The 11662-nt window shown below is 41.2% G+C and overlaps 1 long non-coding RNA gene across 1 annotated transcript; it reads right to left on the minus strand.

Annotated features, from left to right (window-relative positions):
* Window positions 1–7667: 7667 nt before the first annotated feature.
* On the minus strand, window positions 7668–9064 carry LOC138652060 (uncharacterized). Its single transcript, XR_011315561.1, has 2 exons — window positions 8339–9064; window positions 7668–7783 (listed from the first exon to the last, which is right to left on the minus strand). It is a non-coding gene; the product is annotated as an uncharacterized lncRNA (long non-coding RNA).
* Window positions 9065–11662: the final 2598 nt, after the last annotated feature.

Raw genomic sequence — 11662 nt, forward strand, 5'->3', positions numbered from 1 at the left:
CTCGCAGCATACTAACTCTCCAACACATGAAGATGGAAACTCCCTTGACTTGGTCTTCTCCCGGCTTTGCTCAGTGGATGATTTCACAAACTCCCCTCTCCCACTCTCTGACCACCACCTTCTTTCATTCTCTATCAAGAACTGCCATCCCGCTCAGGTCACCCACACTTTCCACACTTATAGAAACATACAGGCCATTAACACCCAGGAACTTATGAAGAACTTGCAGTCCTCATTGGCCCCAATCTCCTCCATCTCATGTCCTGATTCTGCTCTGAAGCATTACAATGAAACCCTGCAAAGTGCCCTGGATGAAGCTGCTCCTCCTATACATAAAACAACTCGGCACAGACGGCAACAACCGTGGCACACGCTGCAAACACGTTTCCTGCAGCGGTGCTCCAGGTGCGCAGAACGTCTGTGGAGAAAATCTAATCTACCCGAAGATTTCATCCATTATAAGTTCATGCTAAAGACATACAATTCTGCCCTTCACCTCTCCAAACAAACCTACTTCAACACCCTCATCACCTCCCTGTCCAATAACCCTAAACGTCTCTTTGACACGTTCCAGTCCCTACTCAACCCAAGAGCGCAGGCCCCAACCACGGATCTCCGTGCTGACAATCTGGCCAATTACTTCAAAGAAAAAATTGACCATATTCGACAGGAAATCATCTCCCAATCTCTTCATACCATGCACTGTCCTCCCTCCCCCACTGCATCTAGTTCACTCTCTGACTTTGAACCAGTTACAGAAGAAGAAGTAAGCAGGCTCCTTGCATCTTCTCGCCCGACCACTTGCACCAGTGACCCCATTCCGTCACATTTCCTCCAGTCCCTTTCCCCGGCTGTCACCTCTCACCTAACAAAAATATTCAACCTTTCCCTCACTTCCGGTATTTTTCCCTCCTCATTTAAGCATGCCATCATACATCCATTACTTAAAAAACCATCCCTCGACCAAAACTGTGCCGCTAATTATAGACCTGTCTCTAATCTTCCCTTCATCTCTAAACTCCTCGAACGCCTGGTCCACTCCCGTCTTACCCGCTATCTCTCAGATAACTCTCTTCTCGACCCTCTTCAATCTGGTTTCCGCTCTTTACACTCTACTGAAACTGCCCTCACTAAAGTCTCTAATGACCTACTAACAGCTAAATCTAATGGTCACTACTCCATGCTAATTCTCTTGGATCTCTCTGCAGCATTTGATACTGTGGATCATCAGCTCCTCCTCACTATGCTCCGCTCCATCGGCCTCAAGGACACCGTTCTCTCCTGGTTCTCCTCCTATCTCTCTGACCGATCCTTCACTGTATGTTTCGCTGGTTCCTCCTCCTCTCACCTTCCCCTTACTGTTGGGGTTCCTCAAGGATCAGTCCTAGGCCCCCTCCTCTTCTCTTTGTATACTGCCCCTATTGGACAAACAATCAGTAGATTTGGCTTCCAGTACCATCTCTATGCTGACGACACCCAACTATACACTTCTTCTCCTGATCTCACGCCTGCCTTATTAGAAAACACCAGTGATTGTCTTACCGCTGTCTCTAGCATCATGTCCTCCCTCTATCTGAAACTAAACCTGTCAAAAACTGAACTCCTCGTGTTTTCTCCCTCTACTAACCTACCTTTGCCTGACATTGCCATCTCCGTTTGCGGTTCCACCATTACTCCAAAGCAACATGCCCGCTGCCTTGGGGTCATCCTTGATTCTGACCTTTCATTCACCCCCCACATCCGATCACTGGCTCGCTCTTCTTACCTGCATCTCAAAAACATTTCTAGAATTCGCCCTTTTCTTACTTTCGACTCTGCAAAAACTCTTACTGTTTCACTTATTCATTCTCGTCTGGACTATTGTAACTCTCTACTAATCGGCCTCCCTCTTACCAAACTCTCCCCGCTCCAATCTGTCCTGAATGCTGCTGCCAGGATCATATTCCTCACCAACCGTTACACCGATGCCTCTACCTTGTGCCAGTCATTACACTGGTTACCCATCCACTCAAGAATCCAGTACAAAACTACTACCCTCATCCACAAAGCACTCCATGGCTCAGCACCACCCTACATCTCCTCTCTGGTCTCAGTCTACCACCCTACCCGTGCCCTCCGCTCCGCTGATGACCTCAGGTTAGCATCCTCAATAATCAGAACCTCCCACTCCCGTCTCCAAGACTTTACACGTGCTGCGCCGATTCTTTGGAATGCACTACCTAGGATAATACGATTAATCCCCAATCCCCACAGTTTTAAGCGTGCCCTAAAAACTCATTTGTTCAGACTGGCCTACCGCCTCAATGCATTAACCTAACGATCCCTGTGTGGCCTATATTAAAAAAAAAAAAAAAATTAATTAACTGGTTCATGCAGCTTTACATGAACACCCAAGCCTTACACTATGGCTGGTCCGAATAACTATAGCAATTGTTACCATCCACCTCTCGTGTCTCCCCTTTTCCTCATAGTTTGTAAGCTTACGAGCAGGGCCCTCACTCCTCTTGGTATCTGTTTTGAACTGTATTTCTGTTATGCTGTAATGTCTATTGTATGTACAAGTCCCCTCTATAATTTGTAAAGCGCTGCGGAATATGTTGGCGCTATATAAATAAAAATTATTATTATTATTATTATTATAGGGTATAGAGTGTAGAGTGTAGGGTATAGAGTGTAAGGTATAGAGTGTAGGGTGTAGAGTATAGGGTATAGACTGTAGAGTGTATGGTATAGAGTGTATGGTATAGAGTGTAGGGTATAGAGTGTAGGGTATAGAGTGTAGGGTGTAGGGTATAGAGTGTAGGGTATAGAGTGTAGGGTATAGAGTGTAGGGTATAGAGTGTAGGGTACAGAGTGTAGGGTAGAGAGTGTAGGGTAGAGAGTGTAGAGTGTAGGGTATAGAGTGTATGGTATAGTGTAGGGTATAGAGTGTATGGTATAGAGTGTAGGGTATAGAGTGTAGAGTGCAGGGTATAGAGTGTAGGGTATAGGGTGTAGGGTATAGAGTGTAGGGTATAGAGTTTAGGGTATAGATTGTAGGGTATAGAGTGTAGAGTGTACGGTATAGAGTGTAGGGTATAGAGTGTAGGGTATAGAGTGTAGAGTGTAGGGTATAGAGTGTAGGGTATAGAGTGTATGGAATAGAGTGTAGAGTGTAGGGTATGAAGTGTATGGTATAGAGTGTAGGGTATAGAGTGTAGGGTATGGAGTGTAGAGTGTAGGGTATAGAGTGTAGAGTGTAGGGTATTATAGTGTAGGGTATAGAGGGTAGGGTATAGAGTGTATGGAATAGAGTGTAGAGTGTGGGGTATAAAGTGTAGGGTATAGAGTGTATGGTATAGAGTGTAGGGTATAGAGTGTAGGGTATAGAGTGTAGGGTATAGAGTGTAGGGTGTAGCGTATAGAGTGTAGGCTATAGAGTGTAGGGTATAGAGTGTAGAGTGTAGGGTGTAGAGTGTAGAGTGTAGGGTGTAGAGTGTAGAGTGTAGGGTATAGAGTGTAAGGTATAGAGTGTAAGGTATAGAGTGTATGTTATAGAGTGTAGGTTATAGAGTGTAGGGTATAGAGTGTAGAGTGTAGGGTATAGAGTGTAGGGTATAGAGTGTATGGTATAGAGTGTAGGGTATAGAGTGTAGAGTGTAGGGTATAGAGTGTAGGATATAGAATGTAGGATATAGAGTGTAAGGAATAAAGTGTAGGATATAGAGTGTAGGCTATATAGTGTAAGGTATAGAGTGTAGGTTATAGAGTGTAGGGTATAGAGTGTCGGGTATAGAGTGTCGGGTATAGAGTGTAGAGTGTAGGGTATAGAGTGTATGGTATAGAGTGTAGGGTGTAGAGTGTAGGGTGTAGAGTGTAGGGTATAGAGTGTAGAGTGTAGGGTATAGAGTGTAGGGTGTTGAGTGTATGGTATAGAGTGTAGGGTATAGAGTGTAGGGTATAGAGTGTAGGGTATAGAGTGTAGGGTATAGAGTGTAGAGTGTAGGGTATAGAGTGTAGAGTGTAGGGTATAGAGTGTAGGGTATAGAGTGTAGAGTGTAGGGTATAGAGTGTAGAGTGTAGGGTATAGAGTGTAGGGTATAGAGTGTAGGTTATAGAGTGTAGGGTATAGAGTGTAGGTATAGAGTGTAGGGTATAGAGTGTAGAGTGTAGGGTATAGAGTGTAAGGTATAGAGTGTAGGGTATAGAGTGTAGGGTATAGAGTGTTGGGATTCGAGTGTAGGGTATAGAGTGTAGAGTGTAGGGTATAGAGTGTAGGGCATAGAGTATAGAGTGTAGGGTATAGAGTGTAGGGTAAAGAGTGTAGGTTATAGAGTGTAGGGTATAGAGTGTAGGTATAGAGTGTAGGGTATAGAGTGTAGTATGTAGGGTATAGAGTGTAGGGTATAGAGTGTAGGGTATAGAGTGTAGGGTATAGAGTGTAGGGTATAGAGTGTAGAGTGTAGGGTATAGAGTGTATGGTATAGAGTGTAGGGTATAGAGTGTAGTATGTAGGGTGTAGAGTGTAGGGTATAGAGTGTAGGGTATAGAGTGTAGGGTATAGAGTGTAGAATGTAGGGATTCGAGTGTAGGGTATAGAGTGTAGAGTGTAGGGTATAGAGTGTAGGGTATAGAGTATAGAGTGTAGGGTATAGAGTGTAGGGTATAGAGTGTAGAGTGTAGGGTATAGAGTGTAGGGTATAGAGTATAGAGTGTAGGGTATAGAGTGTAGGGTATAGAGTGTAGAGTGTATTGATTCGAGTGTAGGGTATAGAGTGTAGAGTGTAGGGTATAGAGTGTAGGGTATAGAGTGTACAGTGTAGGGTATAGAGTTTAGGGTATAGAGTGTAGTGTTTAGAGTGTAGGGTATAGAGTGTATGGTATAGAGTGTAGGGTATAGAGTGTATGGAATAGAGTGTAGAGTGTAGATTATAAAGTGTAGAGTATAGAGTGTAGGGTATAGAGTTTATGGTATAGAGTGTAGGGTATAAAGTGTAGAGTGTAGGGTATAGAGTGTAGGTTGTAGGGTATAGAGTGTAGGGTATAGAGTTTATGTTATAGAGTGTAGGGTATAGAGTGTAGATTGTAGGGTATAGAGTGTAGGGTATAGAGTGTATGGTATAGAGTGTAGGGTATAGAGTGTAGAGTATAGGGTATAGATTGTAGGGTATAGAGTGTTGGGTATAGAGTGTATGGTATAGAGTGTAGGGTATAGAGTGTAGAGTGTAGGGTATAGAGTGTAGGGTATAGAGTGTATGTTATAGAGTGTAGGGTGTAGAGTGTAGGGTATAGAGTGTAGAGTGTAGGGTATAGAGTGTAAGGTATAGAGTGTAGGGTGTAGAGTATAGGGTATAGAGTGTAGAGTGTAGGGTATAGAGTGTATGGTATAGAGTGTAGGGTATAGAGTGTAGGGTATAGAGTGTAGGGTGTAGAGTGTAGGGTATAGAGTGTAGGGTATAGAGTGTAGGGTATAGAGTGTAGGGTACAGAGTGTAGGGTATAGAGTGTAGGGTAGAGAGTGTAGAGTGTAGGGTATAGAGTGTATGGTATAGTGTAGGGTATAGAGTGTATGGTATAGAGTGTAGGGTATAGAGTGTAGAGTGCAGGGTATAGAGTGTAGGGTATAGGGTGTAGGGTATAGAGTGTAGGGTATAGAGTTTAGGGTATAGATTGTAGGGTATAGAGTGTAGAGTGTACGGTATAGAGTGTAGGGTATAGAGTGTAGAGTGTAGGGTATAGAGTGTAGGGTATAGAGTGTAGGGTATAGAGTGTATGGAATAGAGTGTAGAGTGTAGGGTATGAAGTGTAGGGTATAGAGTGTATGGTATAGAGTGTAGGGTATAGAGTGTAGGGTATAGAGTGTAGAGTGTAGGGTATAGAGTGTAGAGTGTAGGGTATAGAGTGTAGGGTATAGAGGGTAGGGTATAGAGTGTATGGAATAGAGTGTAGAGTGTGGGGTATAAAGTGTAGGGTATAGAGTGTATGGTATAGATTGTAGGGTATAGAGTGTAGGGTATAGAGTGTAGGGTATAGAGTGTAGGGTATAGAGTGTAGGGTGTAGCGTATAGAGTGTAGGCTATAGAGTGTAGGGTATAGAGTGTAGAGTGTAGGGTGTAGAGTGTAGAGTGTAGGGTGTAGAGTGTAGAGTGTAGGGTATAGAGTGTAAGGTATAGAGTGTAAGGTATAGAGTGTATGTTATAGAGTGTAGGGTATAGAGTGTAGGGTATAGAGTGTAGAGTGTAGGGTATAGAGTGTAGGGTATAGAGTGTATGGTATAGAGTGTAGGGTATAGAGTGTAGAGTGTAGGGTATAGAGTGTAGGATATAGAGTGTAGGATATAGAGTGTAAGGAATAAAGTGTAGGATATAGAGTGTAGGGTATATAGTGTAAGGTATAGAGTGTAGGGTATAGAGTGTCGGGTATAGAGTGTCGGGTATAGAGTGTAGAGTGTAGGGTATAGAGTGTATGGTATAGAGTGTAGGGTGTAGAGTGTAGGGTGTAGAGTGTAGGGTATAGAGTGTAGAGTGTAGGGTATAGAGTGTAGGGTGTAGAGTGTATGGTATAGAGTGTAGGGTATAGAGTGTAGGGTATAGAGTGTAGGGTATAGAGTGTAGGGTATAGAGTGTAGGGTATTGAGTGTAGGGTATAGAGTGTAGAGTGTAGGGTATAGAGTGTAGAGTGTAGGGTATAGAGTGTAGGGTATAGAGTGTAGAGTGTAGGGTATAGAGTGTAGAGTGTAGGGTATAGAGTGTAGGGTATAGAGTGTAGGTTATAGAGTGTAGGGTATAGAGTGTAGGTATAGAGTGTAGGGTATAGAGTGTAGAGTGTAGAGTGTAGGGTATAGAGTGTAAGGTATAGAGTGTAGAGTGTAGGGTATAGAGTGTAGGGTATAGAGTGTAGGGTATAGAGTGTAGGGATTCGAGTGTAGGGCATAGAGTGTAGAGTGTAGGGTATAGAGTGTAGGGCATAGAGTACAGAGTGTAGGGTATAGAGTGTAGGGTAAAGAGTGTAGGGTATAGAATATAGAGTGTAGGATATAGAGTGTAGGGTATAGAGTGTAGAGTGTATTGATTCGAGTGTAGGGTATAGAGTGTAGGGTATAGAGTGTAGGGTATAGAGTATAGAGTGTAGGGTATAGAGTGTAGGGTATAGAGTGTAGAGTGTAGGGTATAGAGTGTAGGGTATAGAGTGTAGGGTATAGAGTGTAGGGTATAGAGTGTAGAGTGTATTGATTCGAGTGAAGGGTATAGAGTGTAGAGTGTAGTGTATAGAGTGTAGGGTATAGAGTGTAGAGTGTAGGGTATAGAGTGTAGGGTATAGAGTGTAGAGTGTAGGGTATAGAGTGTAGGGTATAGAGTGTATGGTATAGAGTGTAGGGTATAGAGTGTATGGAATAGAGTGTAGAGTGTAGGTTATAAAGTGTAGGGTATAGAGTGTAGGGTATAGAGTTTATGGTATAGAGTGTAGGGTATAAAGTGTAGAGTGTAGGGTATAGAGTGTAGGGTGTAGGGTATAGAGTGTAGGGTATAGAGTTTATGTTATAGAGTGTAGGGTATAGATTGTATATATGAATAATCAGGATCACTTTGCACTCAATACAAGTAGGTGCTTAGGAGGAAAAAAATAAAGTCAATAGAATAGAACAACCTCCAGCACACATAAAAAAGGTGAGAAAAGTCTTGTCTTCAATTCACAATGATGCAATTTTATTCATTAATTCTGGGGGTTCACAGCCATGAAACAAAGTATAATGAGAGATTTTCCCAACGTTTCGACCGTGAAAAGGTCTTTATCAAGGGTACAATCTATACAAATAAAAACAAAAAATACAACATAAATAAATTGTATACTATGAAAATACAGATAATAAATCAAGAACTGTTATTACATAACATCAACAAAAATACTGGTAGTCCATATATGTATCTGAACTCTCAAAATCAACACCATGGAAAAAAGTAAATATGATATCCATTTATCAAATTAATCATAAAACCAGGTGTTCACATAATATAGGCCTTGAAGGCAGGACAATAAATGATGCATGGTTCCAAATGAACCTAAAGAGAAAATAATGGGTAAATAAATCAATAAATAACTAAATGTCTATAATCACCCCAATAGAGGTCAGAGCCGTGAAAAAATAAGAATGGGGAGGTACAAATGTATATAGTCGCTCTATAATATACAAATCCTGCACAAAATGTATAGCACATAAGCTATAAGGATATAAATAAACACACGAAAGTTAGTAGCGATGTATCCCCATAATGAGCCAGAGGTCCCCGGGAGAAAAAAAGAAAAAGACCACCAACAATGAACAAATAAACAAGCCTCAGCGTGCTGTGAAAGATAAATACCTTTAGTGGTGAACAAGATAAGAAAAGGCCTCCCCGAGCAGTAATGGAGCAGTGTGTAGAAGGACCTTATATAGGGCACTGATGTAATCTCCGGTCAGTCACATGTGGTGAAGCCGAGTCATCCCGGAAAAAGCCGAACAAGAGAGAGGAGAAGTACTCATGTGTCGTAACCATGGCACCGGGAGAAGCCGAGTGATATAGTAAAGCAGAAGGGAGAGAAAGCCACGCAGGCACAGACATATAAAGCGTCGCTCATATAGTACCGGAATCAAAAGAACTAGGAGAATAAAAGATAAAATGCTGACGCTAAGTAGTGCAAAACTATATGAGAGGAAAGGAAACAAAGAATATTAACAGGAAAATAAAAAGAGAAGAAGGGAAGAAAAAAACCAAAGAAGAGGAGATAAGCGCTCATTTAGGGGATACATACCTATACATCAAGGAACCTATGAAAAAGAAAAGATAAAAAAGAAAAAATAAATGACTCAAATATATATACATATACATACAGCCTACTTATTAAACACTGTGACGTATAATCAAAATATATTCAATAACTGATCTCATACTCCCTATTCAGTCCCCACGGTTCCAGTGTTTGTAATGTGAAAATCCAAAAAGATTCCCTGGATTTAAGTCTCTTGATCCTATCACCTCCCCGTCTAGGTAATGCTACACTCTCTATGACCTGATATTTAAGTTGAGACACATTATGTCCAGCAGCAGCAAAGTGTGCTGGAATAGGTAACATTAGCTTTTGACACCTGATGGTAGACTTGTGTTGGGATATGCGGTCCCGGATATGCTGGGAAGTCTCCCCAACATACCCGAGACCGCATGGACACTTAATCAAATATATGACATAAGAGGAATTGCATGTGAAAAAGCCATTTATATTGAAAATTTTTCCGGATCGGGGGTGTGAGAAGGTCTCTCCCTTCGTGATGTTAGAACATTGAAAACAATGAAGACAAGGAAACGTACCTCGCTTCTGTGTAGAAAGAGTCCTTTGTGTGTAATGGGGTTTATCGGACCCAATGTCAGCCTTAACCAAAAGATTTCTGAGATTCGAGGGTTTTTTGTAACACATGATGGGAGTGTCATTAAATTCCGGGATGCCCGGATATGCTTTACCCAACAAATCCCAGTGACGTAAGACACAGTTTTTTATCTTATAAAGATATGGATGAAACGTGCTGACAAAAGGTATTCTTTGTCTCCCCACTAAAGGTATTTATCTTTCACAGCACGCTGAGGCTTGTTTATTTGTTCATTGTTGGTGGTCTTTTTCTTTTTTTCTCCCGGGGACCTCTGGCTCATTATGGGGATACATCGCTACTAACTTTCGTGTGTTTATTTATATCCTTATAGCTTATGTGCTATACATTTTGTGCAGGATTTGTATATTATAGAGCGACTATATACATTTGTACCTCCCCATTCTTATTTTTTCACGGCTCTGACCTCTATTGGGGTGATTATAGACATTTAGTTATTTATTGATTTATTTACCCATTATTTTCTCTTTAGGTTCATTTGGAACCATGCATCATTTATTGTCCTGCCTTCAAGGCCTATATTATGTGAACACCTGGTTTTATGATTAATTTGATAAATGGATATCATATTTACTTTTTTCCATGGTGTTGATTTTGAGAGTTCAGATACATATATGGACTACCAGTATTTTTGTTGATGTTATGTAATAACAGTTCTTGATTTATTATCTGTATTTTCATAGTATACAATTTATTTATGTTGTATTTTTTGTTTTTATTTGTATAGATTGTACCCTTGATAAAGACCTTTTCACGGTCGAAACGTTGGGAAAATCTCTCATTATACTTTGTTTCATGGCTGTGAACCCCCAGAATTAATGAATAAAATTGCATCATTGTGAATTGAAGACAAGACTTTTCTCACCTTTTTTATGTGTGCTGGAGGTTGTTCTATTCTATTGGGTATAGATTGTAGATTGTAGGGTATAGAGTGTAGGGTATAGAGTGTATGGTATAGAGTGTAGGGTATAGAGTGTAGAGTATAGGGTATAGATTGTAGGGTATAGAGTGTAGGGTATAGAGTGTATGGTATAGAGTGTAGGGTATAGAGTGTAGGGTATAGGGTGTAGAGTGTAGGGTATAGAGTGTAGGGTATAGAGTGTATGTTATAGAGTGTAGGGTGTAGAGTGTAGGGTATAGAGTATAGAGTGTAGGGTATAGAGTGTAGGGTATAGAGTGTAGAGTGTAGGGTATAGAGTGTAGGGTATAGAGTATAGAGTGTAGGGTATAGAGTGTAGGATATAGAGTGTAGAGTGTATTGATTCGAGTGTAGGGTATAGAGTGTAGAGTGTAGGGTATAGAGTGTAGGGTATAGAGTGTACAGTGTAGGGTATAGAGTGTAGGGTATAGAGTGTAGGGTATAGAGTGTAGGGTATAGAGTGTATGGTATAGAGTGTAGGGTATAGAGTGTATGGAATAGAGTGTAGAGTGTAGGTTATAAAGTGTAGAGTATAGAGTGTAGGGTATAGAGTTTATGGTATAGAGTGTAGGGTATAAAGTGTAGAGTGTAGGGTATAGAGTGTAGGTTGTAGGGTATAGAGTGTAGGGTATAGAGTTTATGTTATAGAGTGTAGGGTATAGAGTGTAGATTGTAGGGTATAGAGTGTAGGGTATAGAGTGTATGGTATAGAGTGTAGGGTATAGAGTGTAGAGTATAGGGTATAGATTGTAGGGTATAGAGTGTAGGGTATAGAGTGTATGGTATAGAGTGTAGGGTATAGAGTGTAGAGTGTAGGGTATAGAGTGTAGGGTATAGAGTGTATGTTATAGAGTGTAGGGTGTAGAGTGTAGGGTATAGAGTGTAGAGTGTAGGGTATAGAGTGTAAGGTATAGAGTGTAGGGTGTAGAGTATAGGGTATAGAGTGTAGAGTGTAGGGTATAGAGTGTATGGTATAGAGTGTAGGGTATAGAGTGTAGGGTATAGAGTGTAGGGTATAGAGTGTAGAGTGTAGGGTATAGAGTGTAGGGTATAGAGTGTAGGGTATAGAGTGTAGGGTACAGAGTGTAGGGTATAGAGTGTAGGGTAGAGAGTGTAGAGTGTAGGGTATAGAGTGTATGGTATAGTGTAGGGTATAGAGTGTATGGTATAGAGTGTAGGGTATAGAGTGTAGGGTATAGAGTTTAGGGTATAGATTGTAGGGTATAGAGTGTAGAGTGTACGGTATAGAGTGTAGGGTATAGAGTGTAGAGTGTAGGGTATAGAGTGTAGGGTATAGAGTGTAGGGTATAGAGTGTATGGAATAGAGTGTAGAGTGTAGGGTATGAA

This window comes from Ranitomeya imitator, chromosome 10 (assembly GCF_032444005.1).
Source record: "Ranitomeya imitator isolate aRanImi1 chromosome 10, aRanImi1.pri, whole genome shotgun sequence".
In the NCBI taxonomy this organism is placed as follows: domain Eukaryota; kingdom Metazoa; phylum Chordata; class Amphibia; order Anura; family Dendrobatidae; genus Ranitomeya; species Ranitomeya imitator.